This window comes from Ambystoma mexicanum, chromosome 11 (assembly GCF_040938575.1).
Source record: "Ambystoma mexicanum isolate Mex_15411 chromosome 11, UKY_AmexF1_1, whole genome shotgun sequence".
In the NCBI taxonomy this organism is placed as follows: domain Eukaryota; kingdom Metazoa; phylum Chordata; class Amphibia; order Caudata; family Ambystomatidae; genus Ambystoma; species Ambystoma mexicanum.
In genome coordinates this window covers 774571348-774591809 of record NC_090934.1, presented here as the reverse complement: position 1 = coordinate 774591809, position 20462 = coordinate 774571348, and the positions used below count along the sequence as shown (strand labels likewise).

Below are 20462 nucleotides of genomic sequence, written 5' to 3'. Positions count from 1 at the left end.
GTAACGTAAACAAAGGTGTATTGGAACACCAACTGGTGAGAGGATACTTTTTGCTTTTCTGAAGTTTCTGTATAATGGGTGGAACGTTTGGCAATTAATAAAAAACAATTTAGTCTAATGTTTGACCATTGGCTGTTGATGCAAAAATATCTATTTTATTCAGTACACCAGCACTCTTGACATACTTGTTCAGGGGTCTGCTTATGTGCTTAACCAATGTGAGTGTTCTTTAGGCTTTATAAAAGTATTGGTAAAGCCAATAGTTTTGGTTGTAGATGGACATGTGCCCACGTATGACCATCTATTGCTCTAGTACTCTCATTACAAGACTGGTTTTTATACAGCCAATCATACAAGCTTTTACCATCAAAAGCACAGATACTCTCAATATTGTCAGTGTTTGCCATCACAAGGTAAACTTCTGAAACAATTGCCAACGATAATGGTAAACCTTTCATTGGCCAAGTAGTGCAAAGCTGTGGTGGAAAGTTAACAAATGCATTAGTGTCACATCATCCATACTCTTGGAGCATACCTTGTTCTCTGCCTGCCTTGGTGAGTTTGCACTCCACAACATTGCGTGCTGGATCGTTTTCCAAAGTTCTACTTGACCTTGGGGTAAGGGAGTGACACACCCTGAAATGTTTAAACTGCAGGTCGTAGGCCATTGACCTACTCGACCCCCTATCCTGTACGTGGCAATTGCTGGCTGTTGGCAAGTAACACATGAGCATTTGAAGCTGCAGCTCCTGTAAGGTGGCCCCTTATCCTCTCCTCTGTTGCATTGCTCGCTTATTTTGTGTCGAGTAGAGCATGATAAATCCTTGCTCTTGTCGCTTTTGCAATTCTAGGTTATTTCAGGCTCTATGAAATTGGGCTGTGAAAGGAAAAGGCCAGCTAGGCAAAAGGGATATGGCATTGGCAGCTAGACTGGCTTTCATTCTGGGTTCTCCTTAGAGAACAGTCGGATGTGTATAGCCTTGGAGAGAGCAATATTGTGTAAACCCACATTGGCAGGGGAAAACTCTTAAATCCATATTCCGAGCTCCGGCCTGGCAGAATCTTTCTTTAACTTGGCACCTAAATTCTCCATATGCAGTACTTTCCATGTCCAAATGTTTCCAGTTTCTATTTTAAAGCCTGTGACACTTTACGGTGTAAATAAGATCCTCGTTAAATGTGCGCCACAAGGGAAGGGGCATCGTGTTAAAAAGGATCTTTTTTTTTCCTTCACTTGGAGAGGGCACTGTTTGCTCCCGTCGTTTGCCAAATGGCAAAACCACTATTTCCGTGTGCACAGACCTTCGAGTAGAAAGAACGATTGAATCAGTGACTAAATAAAATCAATTGTATTTTCAGAATCATTGTTACGCTACTGCCATGTTGCATTATTGCTATCCAAACAATGAAAAAATAAGACTGGGGCTTTAGACGACACCCACTTCTGTTTATCAACGCAATAAAACAGGTTGCACATTATCTGATGCACGGCGGAGGAAACTAGTATGATCTGTTTGAGAGAAAATCGGGGGTTAGACCTATAAATTCGGTTGGCATGATTTCTTCTTGGATGTTTGACCTAATGATCATGGCTTGCAATGAGACTGAGGGCTGGTAAGTTCTTATTTTAAGCGTGATTTTAACACGTTTGCAATTGACTTCTGGTCACTGAGAGATGAGGCTGCAGTTGCACGCACTAGTACTGTATAGTACGTATTATAAAGAAATGTCAGCAGATAAGGACTGCCATTTCCCTTTAAGATGTAGTCCTTGGACTCCCGATCTGGTCTTACTCCTCCGTCCCATCGCATTTCCTCCATACTGCATGGATGTCCCTGTACAGGGACAGTTCCGCAACCAGTTGCCCCGCAAAAATGCACTTTTCCCCTTTATATTTAAGCGTGTGCATAGCCATGTCCCAGACGGCCCCGCCCACTGGTGCCTCACTTCAGTCCTCTTTTTTGCATGGACAGGAACAGATCTGCCCCAGCAGCCTTTTCCCCTCTGTTCTCCTTTTCTCCGGAACCTTGCTCCCTCGCGTATGTCGGTTGCAAGTGGGTTTACACGTTGCTGCTCCTGCGAGGGATCCTTCCTGGCGTCGGATCCACTTTTGCTGTATTTAGTGTCTCTGGGGACTGACCGTAGGTAGGGTACTTGCACGGCATGCAACACGCTTACTCCAAGGTCGCTGAGGACCAGGTTCTATACGCTTTTCTCACGGTCTCCTCCAAAACATGTTATGTTAAGCACATTTCTAAAGCGCAGCGTACACCCAAAGGCATCTTGGCGCTACAAACCATCAGGCCCGGACTTGAACAGTGTGACAGGGGGCAAACCTAAAATAGGTGGGTCTTCAGTGAACAGCGAAAGAATAGATGAAGGGTCACAGCTCGGGGAGCATGGGGAGGGAGTTCCAAGCCTTCACAGCAGCCACAGAGAAGTCTCGACCCCCTACATAAGAGCGATTTACAGAAGGAATCTGAACTGTATGGAGTGCAATATCCTAGCAGGAATATAGGGGACAAAGGCCTGAATATATTCAGCTCCAATTTTATGAAATGTTCTACGCTCAATACATAAAAATCGTGAATAAGACAAGTTTCTCCACTGGGAGCCAGTGTACTTGGTGGAGAAGTGGGGTCATACGAGAGCCAAAAAGAGGGCGAAGAATGACCCTAGCTACCATGTTTTGTAACAGCGGAAGGTGTCACAAAATCAAAGACCACCAAATCGGTAAGGCCTATCTTTTCATCTGTAGTGCTCAGTGGGGTGACTCATGGTGTGGGAGTACTGTAAGGAAGGCATGGTATCAAACAGTGAAGACCGACACAAGTGATCACAGTTCAAGGCTGTTTATTGAACTTCATTGGGTTGATAGAATGCCTATCTAACCCTAAATCTAAGGATGGGAGCAAGCTACAACCATCAAATAATAACACAGTCCTAGTGGAGTCTCTGTCAAAATAAAAGGGCCTATACTAATAAACCTATTGCCAATCCTTCTAAATACAAATGGTGTGTGGAAATGATGTATGCAAAAGAAAAGTGTTAAGAAACAATATGTCAGGGTAGCTGGGCTGTTAGCTTCCCTTCCACACGTTTTCAGCACGGGACAAGGTGGCACACTTTAACTTCACACACACTCGCGCTTCTCTTCTATGAGGATGCAGTTCAAACATAGGTATCTGGGCCTTCTGCGCCAAAGTCTCTTTCCCAATAAAAGTCTCTTATTGCAGATTGCCTGGCATAACAGACAAGTAACAAGTTCCTTTCTCAGGATTTTCACATTCACAAGAGCTCTGGTTTTTAATGTTCACCACGGGTCTCCCTCAGTCTGGCTTGGAGCCCTTTAAACACCAGTTCACAATTGGTCTCCCTCGATTGGGCTCTGACCTTTATTATTTCACTTTTTTTTCCTTTCTTCATTTTTGTTGTTTTCAAAATTCAAAGACTTTCGAATTTGCAATGGATTTTTCTTAAACCATCACAGGACCACCTCGCTTCACTTAATGCATACATTTCACTTTATTGCTTTTGTTTCTGCCACTTCTTGGCTGGGTACATCACACAGAGACCTTTGAGCACTCCCTCGGTGCCGGACCACTCTGTTACTTTGTCTCGTACCTTCTCTGATTCATATTAAATTTCAAACATCCATCTGCAATTGAGCTTTACTCATGTCTCTCATCACATGTGTTAATATTCTTCACTCTTGCGCTCTTCATACAATGTTGCTGCTTGCAACCTTGACTTCCAACACAGACCGGTCTTGCACCGGTCTCCCCAACTCACTAGCTCTGATTTCTCCGGTGCTGCTTTGATCCTGGAGCCAAGGACACTACCACAGCAGCTGCTGCTCTGTCACAAGTTGGGTTTGCGGGTATCTAGGACCTCTTTCCAACCGATGTATATGAGACCTTCCTCCCAAGAGCACAGCCTACAGGATTGGAAAAACACCTGACATGCTATAGGCTTGACTGGAAAGGCAGGAGCGACAGCAGAGCTGTATGGGAGGAAGAAAAATACAGACAATAAATACAATGGGGATGGAACCCTTCTGGTTTCCAGTAATACCCCCAATGCACCGCACACCTACTGTTGCTCTGTTTTGTGAAGCGGTTAACCTACTTGCTGTGGCACAAGCAACCAATGCAGAATGATGTGCAGTGAATGCCCAAACAGAATGGCACAGGAGATGGTAAGTTCCTTCAGTTGGTGGTTCCAGAGGGAGACCCTGACCTGGTGTAACGCTCACCTGATTCCCGCAGAGGCGCCGGTCTTGACTGGGCGAATGCCGTATCTTCAAAGGTGATGTGTAACACACGGTTGGCTCTTTGGGCTGGACCTCTGTGCACTGTATGTCTGACTCGAAGAGTAAGTTGTCTGCAGATAGAAAATATGGGATTAATGAACTGGGGTTATTGGGTGCCTCTCTCCTCTTCCCTTTCTCTTCTCCTGTAGAACCCCAAAGGTTAACACCCTCACCTTAGGTAAGTGAACGCCGGGCTCTCCATCTGCCTCGGGGCAGGGTGCCGTAACCAGTTTCTTCACTGGATAAGGGTGCAGGCCTCTTGACCTCAGAGGACTGCTGTCCGTCGTTAACTGCACGAACGGTAAGTTCTGGGCACTTCAAATGTCTTAAAAGTCTTTTGTAATGATATCTCTTGTTTTGCAGGGTTCCGGCGATGGCGGATGGCGGGCTGATGAGAGTTGAGGATCGAACCCGCGTGAGGAATAGAAGCGCCTGGAAGCACGTAAGTAAGCCCTTGTAGCCTGCTTCACGATGCACACTAACTGTCCCTTTTATCTTGCAGGTACAAGTTCGGAGCTTTAGAGAAGCTGAAGGGTGCTGGAATACCCACTGGATTTGGCGTGGGAAGGAGTAATGGCACGTGAGTAATAAAGTTGCCCAATGTCTTTAAACGCACCTTCTTTTGTCTTTCAGATGCGGGATGCAGCGCCGAAGGCCTCCGGAACGTGCGAAGAGCTGGTAAGCTTTTGTCTTTCAGATGCCGGAATGCAGTGCGAAGACCTCCGGAGCATGCGAAGAGTAGGTAAGCCTTTGTCTTTCAGATGCCGGAATGCAGCGCGAGGCGTTGGTGACAGCCGATGGACTAGGTAAGAGATGCGCTGCCACTGAAGACCGTAGTGCTAACCTGTTCTTTCTTTGTCTTTACAGGTGCTGCTGAAGACTGGATTCCAGGATGGTAAGCCTTTGTTCCCTTAGGCCCAGGATCAGAAGCAGAAGACACGATGAGCGTTCTGCTGCAGAGAATGCAGAATAACGCAAAGCAAGATTCATCCATCGGGTGTGGTTTAAATAGCCTCCTGTAGTGCTTAGGTATCTCCTTCCACAGCCACGCCTAGGTAAGAAAAGAGTTCCTGCTTTCCAGAAGAGTTCCAGTGTTCTGAACCTAGGGAGTGGCTCCTGCCCCACCCAACAGGAAAAGTAGTCCCAAACAGAAGAGGATCAGGGGTTCAACTGGCAGGTAAGTAAGCAGCATGGTCTGCTGCAGGTAAGTCCACCCAAGCATTATGAGTCCAGCGCTGGGACTGGGCATCTTTATGAGCCTGGTGCCACTGGCGCCAGGACAGGGTCCAAAAGGTCCCAATTGGGACTGGCTGGCACTCGGAACCGGGGTTATGGGTCTGCTTCCAAGGGAGTTGGGCAAGTCCTGATCTTTTGGAAGCAGAGATCATGACACCTGGATGGCACAAGGACGTAACTTGGGGGGAGTACACAAAGGCACCAACGTCTAAGGAGGGAGAAATGTCCCAGAGTCGGTAGCGGTTCTGATGGAAACAGGTGAAAACCAACAGCAGGGTAAGTCAACACAGCAGAGCGTCCTGAATGGAATCTGTGATCAGGGTACTATTCCAGTATCAAAGAGAGATGGGTGACCTCATTTGATGCCTGCATAGCGTCCCGGAGGATGAGGCACCGGTCAGCCCTATAACGTTGTAGGAATTTGTGGTAGATGAGACGAGGCGATGGAAGCAAGTAAGGAGCAGCTTTGGTAACGCAGAAGCAAGCGGCGTGAACGGTTCCGTAGAAGTCAGGAGGCGCTCAGGCCAGAGTAAGGGGGCCAATGCAAGGGGTACCTGAGGGCAAGGCAAGAGAGTTACTAGTAATCGAATAGCTGATGTTAAGGGGGGCCTTGTAAACAGTCTGAGGGAAGCTGAAAGCAGGACACAGGCAAGGACTGGAGCAAAGCTGCATCCGGAGTAACATATCCAGGGATCAGTAACCAAGAATCGAGGGTAACCGGATTGAAACAAAGGGCAACTGTACCATGCAACCAACAACGGTTTGGGAGCACTGTCGCTTCTCAGGGAGAACATTGGAAAGATATTTCCGGGTGAGGCATGAATTGTAGTTTATTGCCTGCAGCGAGACTGTCGCTGTCAAAGACGCCATGGCAGTCTCCAACTCCTTGAGTGCTGCAACCAGGTGATTGTGGGAGGACCCCGAAGTATGAAGTGCTCCTCTTTGACTAGTCATGCAGGAGGGCCCTGGGTATCTCATACACGTAATGCAGGATTCTTCAGTCTGGTTTTCTGGCCTTGTGCCTTTTAATCTGAAGGTTTCTGGAAAGTAACGGTTTCTCAGCAGAAAGGTCAAGGTTATTTCTCTCCTTGCTCTCCCTTCTCGATTTGCTGCCTTTCTCCCCTCGTTCAGCTGCCGTCTGAAAAGCACTGTTCCTTTGTGTGCTTTTCCTCGCTCAGAGTGTGCTTTCTTGCTCTGCCTTTTATCTGTGTGGGGAAGCTTAATGGAAGTCAGGTGCGAGTTGTTAACAGTAATTGCCTGACTTTGCCTGACCATAGTAGTGGGACATGTTGGGTACAATGCTCGGATATGAGTCTGTTTTCTCCCAGAGCGGGCGGTCTGTGTGAAAGTGTTTGTATAGGGAAAAGAGGGGGAGTTACAGTTACCAGGTATCCTACCTGGTAGGAAGGAGTAAAGGTGTTATAGGGGGGGAATACTGTGTCCCTCCATCAGGTGGTCCCACTCCCCAAAGACCCCTCACCCAGGTGATCCTCCTGCACTGGTTCACCCCCAGGGTCTGTATCCAAAGGCGATGGCAGTGCCCTGGCCACCTGAGGGAGAGCGAGAGAGGGACCCCCATGGACTAGCGGGTGAGACACCTTCTGGTTTCTCACAGTACCCATTGATATCAACCTCATGGGGGCAAGCGAAACATAACATTTATTCTTTAGTACAAGGAGGGTATGACTGTACACCGTCTGTGTTTTTGGGGACTGGTGCCTGGGGGGTAAAAAGGGACACAACTTGGAAAAATATGATACGATTTCTGCTACTGTTGGCTAAAAGACATAAGGCGATTTCATGGAAATGCGCACAGGGCCCTATGTTGTCAGTGTGGCTCATGGCTGCACTAGAAATCCTACGAAAGCAAGGAGAAAGTGAGGAAAAAGAGGGAAGTGTGCTGGACTGTGTGACAGATAATTAATACGTTGGTGTCACCGTATTTGAGACCACCTTGAGGGATCAGTTTATAGACTGGGGATTGGCAATGTGGGTTGGTGGATATGCAGACGTCCTTTAGCAGGAATGATTGGGGATCAGGAAGGTGACATTCATGATAAAATATGTACCTAAAAGTGGGGGACAACAAAATGAATGGGGAAAGAGGGTGCTATGGTGCAATGCTGATGCTGACCATTCTGTAACCACTTTGTTCATTGTTTGGGTTTCCCTGTTGCAATGTGACAGTAAAAATAAAAAATACAGACTATGGTGACGTCTGCTCTCATTGCTGAGGCTCTCTGCAAGGGAGAATGGATGTGCTCCCTGGACCTGAAGGACACATATTTGCATGTTGCTGTATAGCATCCACACAGACAAATGTTACAATTCAGTGTGATGGGCCATCGTTTTCAGTTCAATATCCTTCCGTTTAGCCTGATCCTGAATTTTCATGAAAATCCTGAATGCGGTTGGATCCCTCCTCGGACATCATATATATCCCTACTCAGAAAAGTGGCTAGTCCGATCCAGTTCGCACACAGGAGTGACAACTACAAGCTGGAGGCTTTTGTAAATTCTATTCGACTTGGGTTTTTCCATAAATCTGAAGAAGTCCGAACTTTTGCCCACTCAGAATCTTGTCTTCCTGGATATAAGTTGAGACACTTTCTCTGGCAGGATGTTTGCTAGCCTGGAATTGTTCAGAGACGTTTTGGTAGCTGTCAAACACTTTCTCTCCAGGCCTTTCACCTCTGCATAATGGTACCTGCATCTGCTTGGCCTCCCGGCTTCCTGCGTTCTCGCAGTTCCGATTGTCAGGCTCAAAATTAGACCTATCCAGATTTGATTACTAAGCTCAGGAAACTCTGGATGGAGATCCTGTCCAATTCGTTTCCTTATTCCATGTTACAGGATCTACTGCATGGGACATAAGAGTCCAATGTAACGATACAAGCTCCTTTCCAACCAGCCCCACATTTGGTGATGATTACAACAGATTCATCCATGGATGGGCAGGGTGCCACTCTGGAGGCACATTCAGTTCATGGGAAGTGGCCCAGTGGAGAAACGGCATCATATAAACCATCTAGAACTGTTAGTCATTGTTTTAGCTCCGAAATCCTTCCAACCAATGATACAGAATAAGATAGTGTTGGTCAGAACAGAGACTGTCCAACTGCCATGTATTATATGAACAAGTAGCGAGGTACAAAGTCCCCGGCTTTATGCAAACTAACAGTACAGATCTGGATCTGGGCGCTTGCTCAAGTTATTATCCTCGGGGCAGTTGACCTACTCAGGGAAGACAACCCAGAAGCGGACAGATTAAGCAGACTTGCAACCACTTCTTACGAGTGGGAACTCGGCCAAGAAGCACTGAGCAGGGTGTTCCACAAGTGGGGTCATCCGGACGTGGATCTGTTTGCTACAGAAGAGCATACCAAAAGCCCTCTTTGCCTCCTGGACAGGCCAGAGCAGGAGATTGTGTGGGGGCGGGGGGCATGCATTTCCGATCTCGCAGGACCAACTGTGGGGATATGCCTTGCCTCCAACCTCCCTTCTTCAAAGAGTGGTCCACAAGATCAGGAATTCACAGAACTGCATTGGCCATCAAGAGTGTGTTTCTCCGCCCTGCTCCATCTGTCCCAAACCGGGCCCATGCAGTTACAGACCGGGCAACATCCCTGTTAACACAACAGAGGGGGGGGGGGTCTGTGATTCATCTGTCTCCAGACAAGCTCACCCTCTCCTCAGGAGCTAACATTGGGACATCTTGGCCTGTCACAGCAAAATATGCAAATAATTCTGAAGGCTCTCAATGAGTCTACCAGAAATCAATAAAATAATTTCAAACCCCTCTCATGCTCCTTGGATGATGTACTATCGTTATCTGCATTTCTTGCACATACAGGCGTCCGGGTGGATATGTGCTGTACTTGCCTAGCGGCTATCGGAGCCTATCGAAACGCAGAGAAATTACTTGTATCCTCCCCTAGTCCGGTGGTTAAGAAACCTCCTCATGTTTTAGTGAGATTGTACGCTCCGATAACCAAACCTCATCGGGTTTGAGACCTTAATGTGGTTCTAGCGGCTCTGGCTCGTAAGCCCTTTAAGCCAATGTCATCTTCCGATATTAGGTTGGTCACATGTAAAATGGCCCCTCTATTGGTGGTAACCTCAGCATGATGAATTGGTGAAATTCAAGCCCTATCGACCAAGGCACCCTACAGTGTTCCACAAGGTGGTTCTATGAACCCCCCCTGGGATTTCTACCTAGGGTGGTCTCTTCCTTCCATCTTAATCAGGAAATTGTGCTACTGACATTCTTTCCAGAGCCTTGCTCAGAGGCAGATGATCTACATTGTCTAGATGTACATAGGATGCTAAAGTTCTACCTAGATAGGAATACAGCGTGTAGGAAGTCGGATGCTCTTTTTGTTATTTTCAGTGGTTCATTTTCTGGCTCCGAGGCATCCAAAGCCTCGATAGATCAGTAGATTGTAACTGCAATTGCGGAAGCATATCCACTTCAGTGCAAGACCCCACCGACAGGAATCCACTTCCAGGCACACCAGAGGCGAATGCTGTGGGATGTCCTTGGCAAAGCGGCAACTTGGGCATCCCCATCTGCATTCTGTAATCATTACTGCCTAGATACCAGTGCCAGGTCAGATGCAGCATTTGGTCATGCTGTGCTGAAAAATCTGTTTGCTAACAGCTCATAGAAAGTTAGATTTCAGCCCCCTCCCAGTTTAAATTGTGCGTTGTAATTGCCCATGCAGTATGGAGGAAAGGTGATGGGATGTAGGAGTAAAACGTTACTCCCAGTAGTCCCTAAGGTACTCCTAGTCCATAGTCCCCTTTCCTCCATACAACCCACCCACCATCCCCCATACTAAAAAGTTGTGAATATGGACCGTCTGCCCAATGCTACAAAAGGGACTTGGGCAGTGGGCCGGCTGGGTGTGGTTATGACTGCAGCCGCGCCTACACGCGATCTAAATTTAAAGTTGAACAACTTTTTATTTATAAATTGCATGTGCCTCAGGCCTCTTCCAATTCAGTGGGTGTACCCACTCCATTGCTATTGAAAAGCAGTTCTGTGCATTTACCACTCTTTCTGTGAATAATGCAGTTAGGGCTCCTCATGCTCCCTTGACTGCTCTTATACAGCGTACACATGTTTAAGTTTTCACACATATCTTCATATGACTTTCTTTTGCCGTTTTTTATATTTGGGTCCTACCCGTGATATTATTTTTCTGGTAATGAAACCTCAAGAAATGCACAGAAATCTTTGAGACAAATTGTCATTTTGTCTGTACATGGCGTTATGGATTACGAAGGACCTGAGGCTTGCATAAGGGTTCAACGAAAGGCTTTTCTTTGATCCAAACACAGAGGTTTGGAGTATGGGTAACTCAATGTTGATACGTCTCCTCTCCTTAAGAGTGCGACAGTTAAAGGATAACCAAACCAAGTACACACAATGCACCTGGAATCCCAAGGGAGGCTTCTGATAGGCAATGGTCCTTATTCCCAAAGTTCTCTTCGGCAACCTTTCATGGTCTGAGTGAACTCCCCTGAGCAATTTGCAGTCACTCAAATTTCTCACGGTTGTGGCACACCTACTTGCAGTTGCTGACATATAATACTCTTGTGTGCAGTGGTTACTTGGCTGGTCGATGAATCTATTACTTCACCATTTGTCCTGGGTTGATTTTCAGACTGTCCTAATTGTAGCCCCTCTCATCGGGGCTAATACTGCTGGCTATGAAACCTGCATCCAAATAGATTTCCCTCCGAGCTCGGGCTTAGTTTGGGAATCTCGTCAACCCGTCGCAGGCTCTTTGTAAGCCATCCTTCTGGGTAGTACTTTGGGATTGGGCCTCGAGGAGCCCACCAATCCAGTCTTCATGACCCTGCCTAGCTTGGAAACTATGCAACTTACCTTAAATTCCCCACAAGCCTTTTCAGGGTCATTTTAAGAAAAGAGCCATTCTATGAGCCTTTTGCAATTAACAGGCTGTTCGCTTTGCTTTCTCTGGTTTGTGGCATCACCAGTCCACCATAACGAAATTATGGCTTTCTCAAGGCTGTCGGAATTCCTCTCTTGTATAGTTTATTTTGGGTTATCACGCCTGCTGGGTTTTCTCAATTATGGCATGTTTTCTCTCTGGGATTGTTTTTTTGATCCCACCAGTATCCAAATCAGGGCTTCTGACAAGCTTGTGATGGTCCATACTACTTATACTTTCTTGGGTGTTCAGGCTTGGTCCCTTCTGGTCTTCAGGCCCAGTTCCGCAAATCTCTCAACCCTGCTATTTTGCCTGCTTCACAGCTCTGGCCCTGCTTTCCCGCTTACCTTATGTCTCTTAAAACATTTCCTAATCATTGACCTTCTTGGGTAGTCTGGTGTTGTTAATTTGTACTTCTATCCTCGACCACTCCCCTTTGCTGTCAACCCTCCTCCAATGACTTGCTGCTTCTACCTTATTTTGCTCTCTACCCTCACTGTCAAACTTGTTCCTCCTCTATTTCCTCCACTCTACTTGTATTTTCCTCTTGTCCACTTCCTCCTATCTCATGCGTGGTCTCTCTGAAAGTCAACACACTGGCTCCTTCTCTCCAAACTCTCATAACCTTCCTCCTTTGATACCTCTCTCCTTCTGATCGTGGATCTACGAGGGCGATGGTGACCACGGTTGTATGTGATTATTTGTCTTGACTGGGGAATGGATGAGGGCTGTACGTCCCCAATGTATAGTGTTCTTATTTCTGAGGGCTCCATAGGCCGTGTATCAGAGAAGATATTATTTTGAAATTAGGCGACCTGTTAACACATTTGCATGTTACTCGCTATTACCAGACCACTACATACGGTTGTGTGCGATTCTTCCTAGCATTCCATTCTTTTTGGGATTCTAAACGTAAAAGCATGATCATGGTCCCGGTCCGGATCTGCCCGTCCTATTCAGACAAAGCCAGGTGCCGCAGTCTTGAAATCAGCCTGTGGATTGTAGTTGCCCATTTAAATCTGTTTTCTGTGCAATTGTAGAAGCACAGGTGGCCACAGTTAAAGAGTTTGGGTATGGGGGAAAAGGCCTGAAGGATACCATGTATGTCTCCTATGGTGCTGGCATCACTTAGCAGGTGTCATATTTGGGCCCTCAAGGTCACTTTTCCCCCCACCTCCTCCCCTCCTCAATGGGACTTTGTCACAATGAATAACAGGTTTCTCTTCCTCAACATTAGCCTGAGTTTCTTCACTGAATTCACATTGTTTGCGAACATTTAGATCTTTAAATAATGTAACCCCAAGAACCTAATTGTGGATTTAACCACTGGAAATATTACCTTCCACTTTTATGAACACTCTTATGACCTGATTCATAGAAAATGCTTTGTGAATAAGCCCCTGAACGTTTTCTGAAATCCCTCTTAGTTTGTGTTCATCTACACTGGTCAGGGTCAGTTGGATTTTTCTTTTTCTTCATTTCCTTTGTGCCCATTTCAGAAAGTCCGATCTGTCAACTTATGAAAGTGTTTGTGAACAGGATGGGCTACAGGACTGATTATTGTGGCACTCTAGTTTTCGAATCCTCTTTGAATGCACCCATTACCTCTTGGGGTATGTGTGTGTGTATATATAATAAATATATCTCCCACCGCAAGACTAGCTTGCAAAAACATAATTCTGTGGAGTTGAAGAGGGTGAAAAGCTCAGCTGAAAACCAAGTAGGTCTCATTCATATCTATTCCTTGATTGATGTATTAGGGTGTCTCTGGAAATGTAGCAATAGCTTTACGTGCGAAAATGCTGCAGGTGATCCAGCAATTCCATTTTTTTAAAGTTCCATCTATTTCATACGCCTTTACATTTCCTTCAGTGCTATCATGGTCGAATTTACTGGTCTTTCTTAAATATCTCATCCTGCTTATGTAGAGTGGGATGATGGTTTCTATGTGCATCTTATTGCTACTCCAAGCTCCGGTGAGCGTGCCACAAAGGTACCTCACTGGTAGCCTATGGCCTGTCGATCCTATATGGGGTACTGTTGTGATAGGGGCATGATTCAAGATACGCCAGTTAGGAAGACAAAGACTTAATGTAAGTCTCCAATTCAGTTAGGAACCATTCCCATATTCATAAGAGAAGATGTTTATGCAGCACCTGCAAACCCATCCCTTTGGTATCTTGTCTTTTGATCTGACATTGCACCCATACTCCTGCTAGAGGCACTTCAAGCGCATCACCTAGCACCACTTCCTACCTTCCCAGACTTTCTTTGTCTTCTTTCGGTGCCCCAAAAAGAAAATCGGACTCCAATTAAAGGCACAAGCAACCATACAATTTCGGCTCCCAGTAGCGAAATTTAAAAAGAGTCAACTGAATATCTGAATTGTGGGTATAGTTCAGTCAAATGCTTATTCAGAGCTTAAGTTTGTTACACCACTAAAAGCAGCATACACCCCTTGTTAACTACTTGAAAGCCGTGCATTCATCATGATACATGTGCCCACCTGTTGTTGGCATGTTTCAGCCACTGAATACCACTCATTGGAGCTCATCAGTAAGCTCCACTGATGGAGATCCACTAAAAAAGTAACTTATCACTTGGCTCTACCGAGTGGTAATAACCACATTTGTAAAGTTGGCTCCTGCAACCACTGGTGTTGTATACAATGTAAAACTACGAGCAGCAGGTGAAGCACCAACAGAGTTGCTCTTGAGCTGACCATCCACAAATCATCTGTAGCTCATTTGGAGAGTGATGGAATAGCTAAGCCTTTCTGTTCCACGTTTGGTGAAAGAATATAGGTTTGTCTTTTTTTTTTTTTACCAACTTTATTTTTCCCTCATGGGTTCAAACCTACAGACATACAAGTGGGGAGCAGTATACATAAATCTTATTGTTGTACTTATCCCCCTGCACCCCCTCCCAGTCCGTTTTCAAATCTGTAGAAAGTCCATGAGTTGTAACATTTATAAACCCCCCCCCCTCCCCTTTTCTTTTGGTCTTCAGCATGTATCCCCTTTCAACCCTCCCACCCCCCAACTGGGCTGGTTCCGCGTTTACCCACCGTTGGATGTTTGCAGTTACAATTCGGGCCTTGTCTGCCTGTGTTAGCGGTTGCTGTGGGCCCTTCCGAGTTTCGGCCTTGCCAGGGGGTCTTAGTTCAGAATCGATTTCATCAGGTTAGGTCTATGAAAATAGGCTTCCCTGTCTGTGATATAGTCTATGAATGGGTCCCACACTCCTCTGAATTTCAAGTATTTGCTGTCTTTTATGGCCCGTACCTTTTCCATTGCCAGTATGTGCCATATCTTGACCCACCAGCACGCGACCACTGGGCTTTCAGAGTTTTTTCACCCTTGGGCCAGGGTTATTTTTGCCGCATTCAGTAGCTGGGTGATCAAGGTAGCGTTGTTGCCTGTCTCTGCATAGATGCTGTCGAATGCAGGTCTGTCTTTTTGAGTTCTCTTCCATTTGGAATAGCCCAAACCTTGTGGTTAAGGGGAACATTATATTTTGTGTGTTTCAGGTCAGTGCTCGTATTCTGTCAATATCCTGATATTTCGAATGGTAGGATAAAGTCCTTTGCACTTTTTTTTGCTTTCTTTTTCTAGTTTTAATAATTTGTATTACAAGTTTTGACTAAATCAAAGGATGTATAAAGGGCGCCTGGCGGAGTCCTGATATGCCCAGGAGGGTACCTGTATACAAAATGCTAGAAATCAGGGTTGGAGATCCGTAGACAGCTATCTGGTTTGGATGCTATTTTTATTTTGCCTCCAAAACAATTTTTGCACAGATGATAAAATTAAGTATTTACATGACTTTCGATAAGCACGAAAGTATACGGACAGACGTTGTTTGAACACAGGAAATACAGGTGAGTATCGACCTCTCTATTGTCGAGGTACAATTTCCGTGTAGGTAATCGTCTGCTGCCTACGGATCTCCCACCCTAATTTCTAGCATTTTGTATACGTTTTGACTAAATACAAGATTATGTAAGACATTTGTATAAAAATTTTCATATAAAGTAATTAATATGGCAAGTAGCACAAGTATAATCAAATATTGCTTAAAGACTGGGTAAATGTGCTATAAATGGATAATGGAGAAACCCAATCAACAATAGGTGAACAGGACAGACCCATAAGGAATGGGAGTGTACAATCAAGATATGTAAAGACACCAGTTGCGATTCCAGGAGGTTTAGGAACATTGTAATTATAACAAAATGGTTGAACACTAATGTCAGGTGGATTGTGATTAAGAAAATCCATAAAATTGGCACATTTGAATTCATACTTGAATTTGGTGTGCATTTTTTGCAATACAAGATTTTATTCAAGGGGTATCGCACAATAGGTTCCACTATTCATTAATATAAAAATTATGTGCATCTTTCAATGTTTTTTAATTTGTAGAGAGTACAGTAAATGCGTTTAATATACATTAAAGAGGTTCTGAAAGAGTTGAATGTTTTCCAGGGATAAAGGTGCATCCTATTTGAAAGGGGAACAAGCATACATTTTTTTCGTTTTTGGTTGAAAATCTAGAAACATGTCGAGGAGTAAAAAGAGTTGGTTTACAAAGAATAATGGCCTTTGTCAGATTTATTGAAGGAAACAAATTAAGGACCAATCCTAATAAAACGGTAGTAATGAAATTCTGTAAAAAGGAAAAGAAAAATAATTGTATTTGGTATGTAAATAAGAGTAGGTTGCCTTTTAAGAAAAATATCTTATTTGCGCTACTCATTTTAGCACATCCCTCAAAACGTTTATATTAAGTTTTTAAAGAAAAAGGCAGTGATGCTTGGGACACAAATGGCTAAGGTGGATGCTAAATTTGGCACATTCTCTATGCTTCCTGTTTTAAAATGTTATCTTTGAAAGGTGGTCCCAAAATGTTTATACGGTCTGGAGATCTTGCCAATATGGCTATTGGATGAACTTGATTGCTTTGAAGTTCTAATGTGGCATTGAGTTCTGTTTTATATCCCACAAAGTGTTCCCATTGCGGCTGTCCGTCATGAATTGGGCCTGCAGTCCATGAGGAGCAGAGTCTGTTGCAAACAGTTGCCATTGTATTATACGTTTCTAAGCTCACCCTTGTACCTACACTATGCAGAATTTGGTCAAATGGGACTAAATCGGGGGGGATGAATAAAGATATGCGATGTAGGTTTAATGTGCTTTTAACTAAAAGACTTTATGTATTAGGAACCACATGCCTCCGGAATTAGCATTTTGTCGATTTTTGCAAAAATCTGTGTGAAAGAAAATTTGCACTACTTGCTTTTTACTTGCCCTATGCTACGACCGTTGCGCCTTACATATTTTGAAAAATGTGTTCATAATTTAGCTTGTGTGGATACTGAGACTCTGTTGAACATATGTTGAATGGGAACTCTGTGGCATTGCAATTAGCAGTAGTGAAGTTTTTGCAGTACTGCACATTTTATAATCCGTAATAGTGTTAGTTTTAAATCCTATAAAATGGGTATGAATTGTTTTCTTTTCTCCTGTTTTATGGAAATTTGATGAAATTGAATGTAAATTGTTGTGTAATATTTGTAATTGTTTTTATGAGAAGGTTTTATGAATTTTGTAAAGGTTTATTTTAAACCATTGTATAAATAAAGGAGCATAACATTTGAAATGGCAACAAGGATCAATTTGTTTTGTTGAAAATCTAGAAACAAGTTGAGGAGTAAAGTGTTCTGTGCATAATAAAGGTGCAGATTATTTTGCTGCAACACTGATTTTAAAGATATTGATCCAAACGTTTTTCCAAGATTCAAGAGGGGGATATCAAAAAAAGCCATTAGTTTCCCACGTCCTTCAGTTTTGTTTTTGCATTGTGGTAGTTTGTGGTTAATCAAACATTTATATATATACTTGAAGCCCTAATCGATGAGTATTTCATTAGAAAAGAAATATGGTGAGGAATAGATTTGGAGAAGGGGAGTATGCCATAATTATTTATTACATTTATTATACGCCCAAACCCTTGGGTATAGCAGCATAGTTACAGACAGCTTAATTATAGTTCAACAGCATTCATAATAGTTACACATACAGACAATAAAAACAAGGATAACATGTTAAGGTACACTAGTTATTGTTGCATAAATCAGCTTTACTTATTTACATATTATGGTGGCAGACTTTGTATGATTAGCCCCATGTAGCGTAGAAGGAGACTCAATAGTGACAGGTGTCCGCTGACTAAAATTGGTTAAAGTTTTTTGTTGTTTTTTAAAGCACTGCAAGGAGTCTTTGTTTTTGATGTTTAAGGGGAGGGTGTTCAATGTTTGGAGGCCATGATTGAGAAACTGCTTCCGCCTGCTCTGGAACTTTTGAAGCGCGGTACCACAAGGAAGGTGTTATTGGATCTCAGCGTTCTGTTGGGTTCTTTTTTTTACTATTGAGGTGTGTGTGTGTTTTGTGTGTGTGTGTATATGTGTATATATGTGTGTGTGTATATGTATATATATATAATGGGTGCTTTCTTTGCAAGACATTTATGGGTAACACGCAATGACTTGAAGATTATTCTGGCCTTGATAGGTAGCCAGTGAGTCTCCCTCCTGATGTTGGAGATGTGGTCTGACCTTTTTGGTCCTAGGGCTGCTCGTAAGGCTTTGTTTTGCCTTAGTTGTAGTTTAGCCAGGTTGCGTTATAAGTACCTAGTAGGAGTACATTGCAGTAGTCCAGATTGGATAAAATCAGATTCCTGGCTAAGGTAGCAGTTTTTGGGCTTGAGGAACTGGCGGCTTGGGGCAATTAGTTCGTCATCATTAGGTTGGCGTCTAAGAAATGTTTTTACCTGTTTCAGTATTAGTATAGTAGTACCATCAATGTTGATTGATGTGTAATCAGAGTGGAGGGTATTCATTTTGATTGGGGATCCCACAATTAGAATCAAATCTTTCTCATCGTTGAGGCATAGGCTATTGAGAGCCATCCAATTTTGTATTATTGCATACATTTTATTGATGAGCAGTATGTCTTGATCATAGTTTCCTCTGATTGGTATGAGGATCTGGGTGTCATCTGCGAAGTTGGTGTAGATGACACCCATGGCATCCAATGTTGCAAATAGCAGCTTGGTGTAAGCATTGTAGAGGGTGGACGACAGACGTGACCCTTGTGGTACCCCTATGGGGACTGTGATGGGATCTGCAGCCTCTTTACCAATGGATACTCTGGAGGTGTGCTCAGCTAGAAAGGATTTCACCCAGAGGGTGGCTTCCTTTGAGAATCTAAAGTCAATCGCTAGTGTAACACAGAGTTTGTTGTGGTCCACTAGATCGAATGCTGCAGATATGTCTAGCAGCAGTATTATGCAGAGTTTGCCAGTGTCACTAATGCTGTCCATCTGTATTTTCAAGTCGAGGAGTGCCGTTTTGGTGCTGTGGTTAGGCCGAAATCTCGATTTGTCTATCTCCCAAGAGCTTCTTTTGTTCAAGATGGGCTTTAATTTGGGTGTACGTTATTTTATCTATGATCTTGAGCAAGAACGGAACCATGCTTATTGGTCGGTAGTTCGTAGGGATTGTGGGGTCCAGGGATGGTTATTTCAGAAGTGGGGTCACCCATGCTTCTTTTATGCTGACCGGGACCGTGTTCATGTTGAAAGAGGCATTAACGAAATTAGTAATGATGTGCGTGAGAGTGGGGGCACATAGTTTGCCTAAACGGGCTGGAAAATTGTCTCCTTTGCAGTTGGATGGTTTTATTTTAGATATGGTGTGTAATACTAGATTTTGGGTCACTGGGGTAAAGTGGAATAGCACCTTAACCTTGTCATTAGTTGAGTTGATTGTGGAAGAGGCAGTGTTTTCCTCTGCTAGAATCTTTCTTTTTGTGGTGATTTTATTTTTTGTAGTAGTTAAATTGTTGATGCTAGCGCTTTTTGGATGGTGGTGCACCACACTTTGCTAGCGATGACTGGCGTGGTAGCTGGGATTGGATTTTCCAGTTCTGTAAGAATGGAGAAGAGCTCCTTGGAATTTGAGTGGGCATTGCTAATACGAGTGTTGTATGTGTTTGCTTTGTGGGTTATGATTGCTGCTTTGTATATTTTATTGGCTACTGTGAATGCATTGGCCGACTCTGTTGTATGTGTTTGCTTATGGATGTGTTCAAGTGATCTTTTGGTGCGCCTGAGTGATACTAATTCATCATTAAACCAGAAGCTTGTTCGTTTGTTGGCACATCTAGTTTTGGTAGTAATGGGTGCTATGAAGTTGATGGTAGTTGTGAGGCAGTTGTGGTAGAGGTCTGCGAGGAGATTGGGGTTGTCGCTTGTTATAGTATTGGGTGAGAAGTCTTCTTTTAGGATGGGGGAGAGTCTGATGCTAGCTTGCAGATGTTTCTAGTTTCATAGGTGTCCACTGTTTTGGTCATGGTAGGGCATTTCTCATTAATGCTTAGAGTAAAATTGACACTAGGATGATCTGTCCAGTCGAGGGGTACAGTACAGTCAATAGATAACTGAGCGTTAAGCGTCAGTATCCAATTTAGTATTCTTCCTTTGTTCTGGGTGGGGGCATGTGTGAAGTTCATGTCTTTGAGTGCCGCAAAGGTGTCTGCTTTGTGGTCTTGCTTGTCATGGAATCCAAAGTTGATGTCACCAAGGATGATGCATCTAGTGTTGGGTTTGATGTAGGGAGTTAGTAGGAGGGGGATGTCTAAATCCAGATGGGTGTTACTATTAGGTGATCTGTAGATGACCAGGATATTGTATGATGATTTGGGGTTGGATGTGATTTTGGCTAAGAGAAGTTCATAACCTTCTATTGCTTCGAGGGTGCAGGACCCGATTTGCACGTTAGCTCTGGCTATTATGGCCACGCCACCTCCCTGTGCATTAAATCTGTCCGACCTGAGAATGTTGAATCCTGGCAAGAGCTAGTAATGGGTCAGATGCTTGGTGCAGCCAGGTTT

The 20462-nt window shown here is 44.2% G+C and overlaps 1 protein-coding gene across 10 annotated transcripts in view; it reads left to right on the top strand.

The window, feature by feature from the left end:
- SCUBE2 (signal peptide, CUB domain and EGF like domain containing 2) overlaps positions 1 to 20462 on the top strand; it is a 1402698-nt gene that overhangs the window by 5346 nt on the left and 1376890 nt on the right. The window lies entirely within an intron of this gene.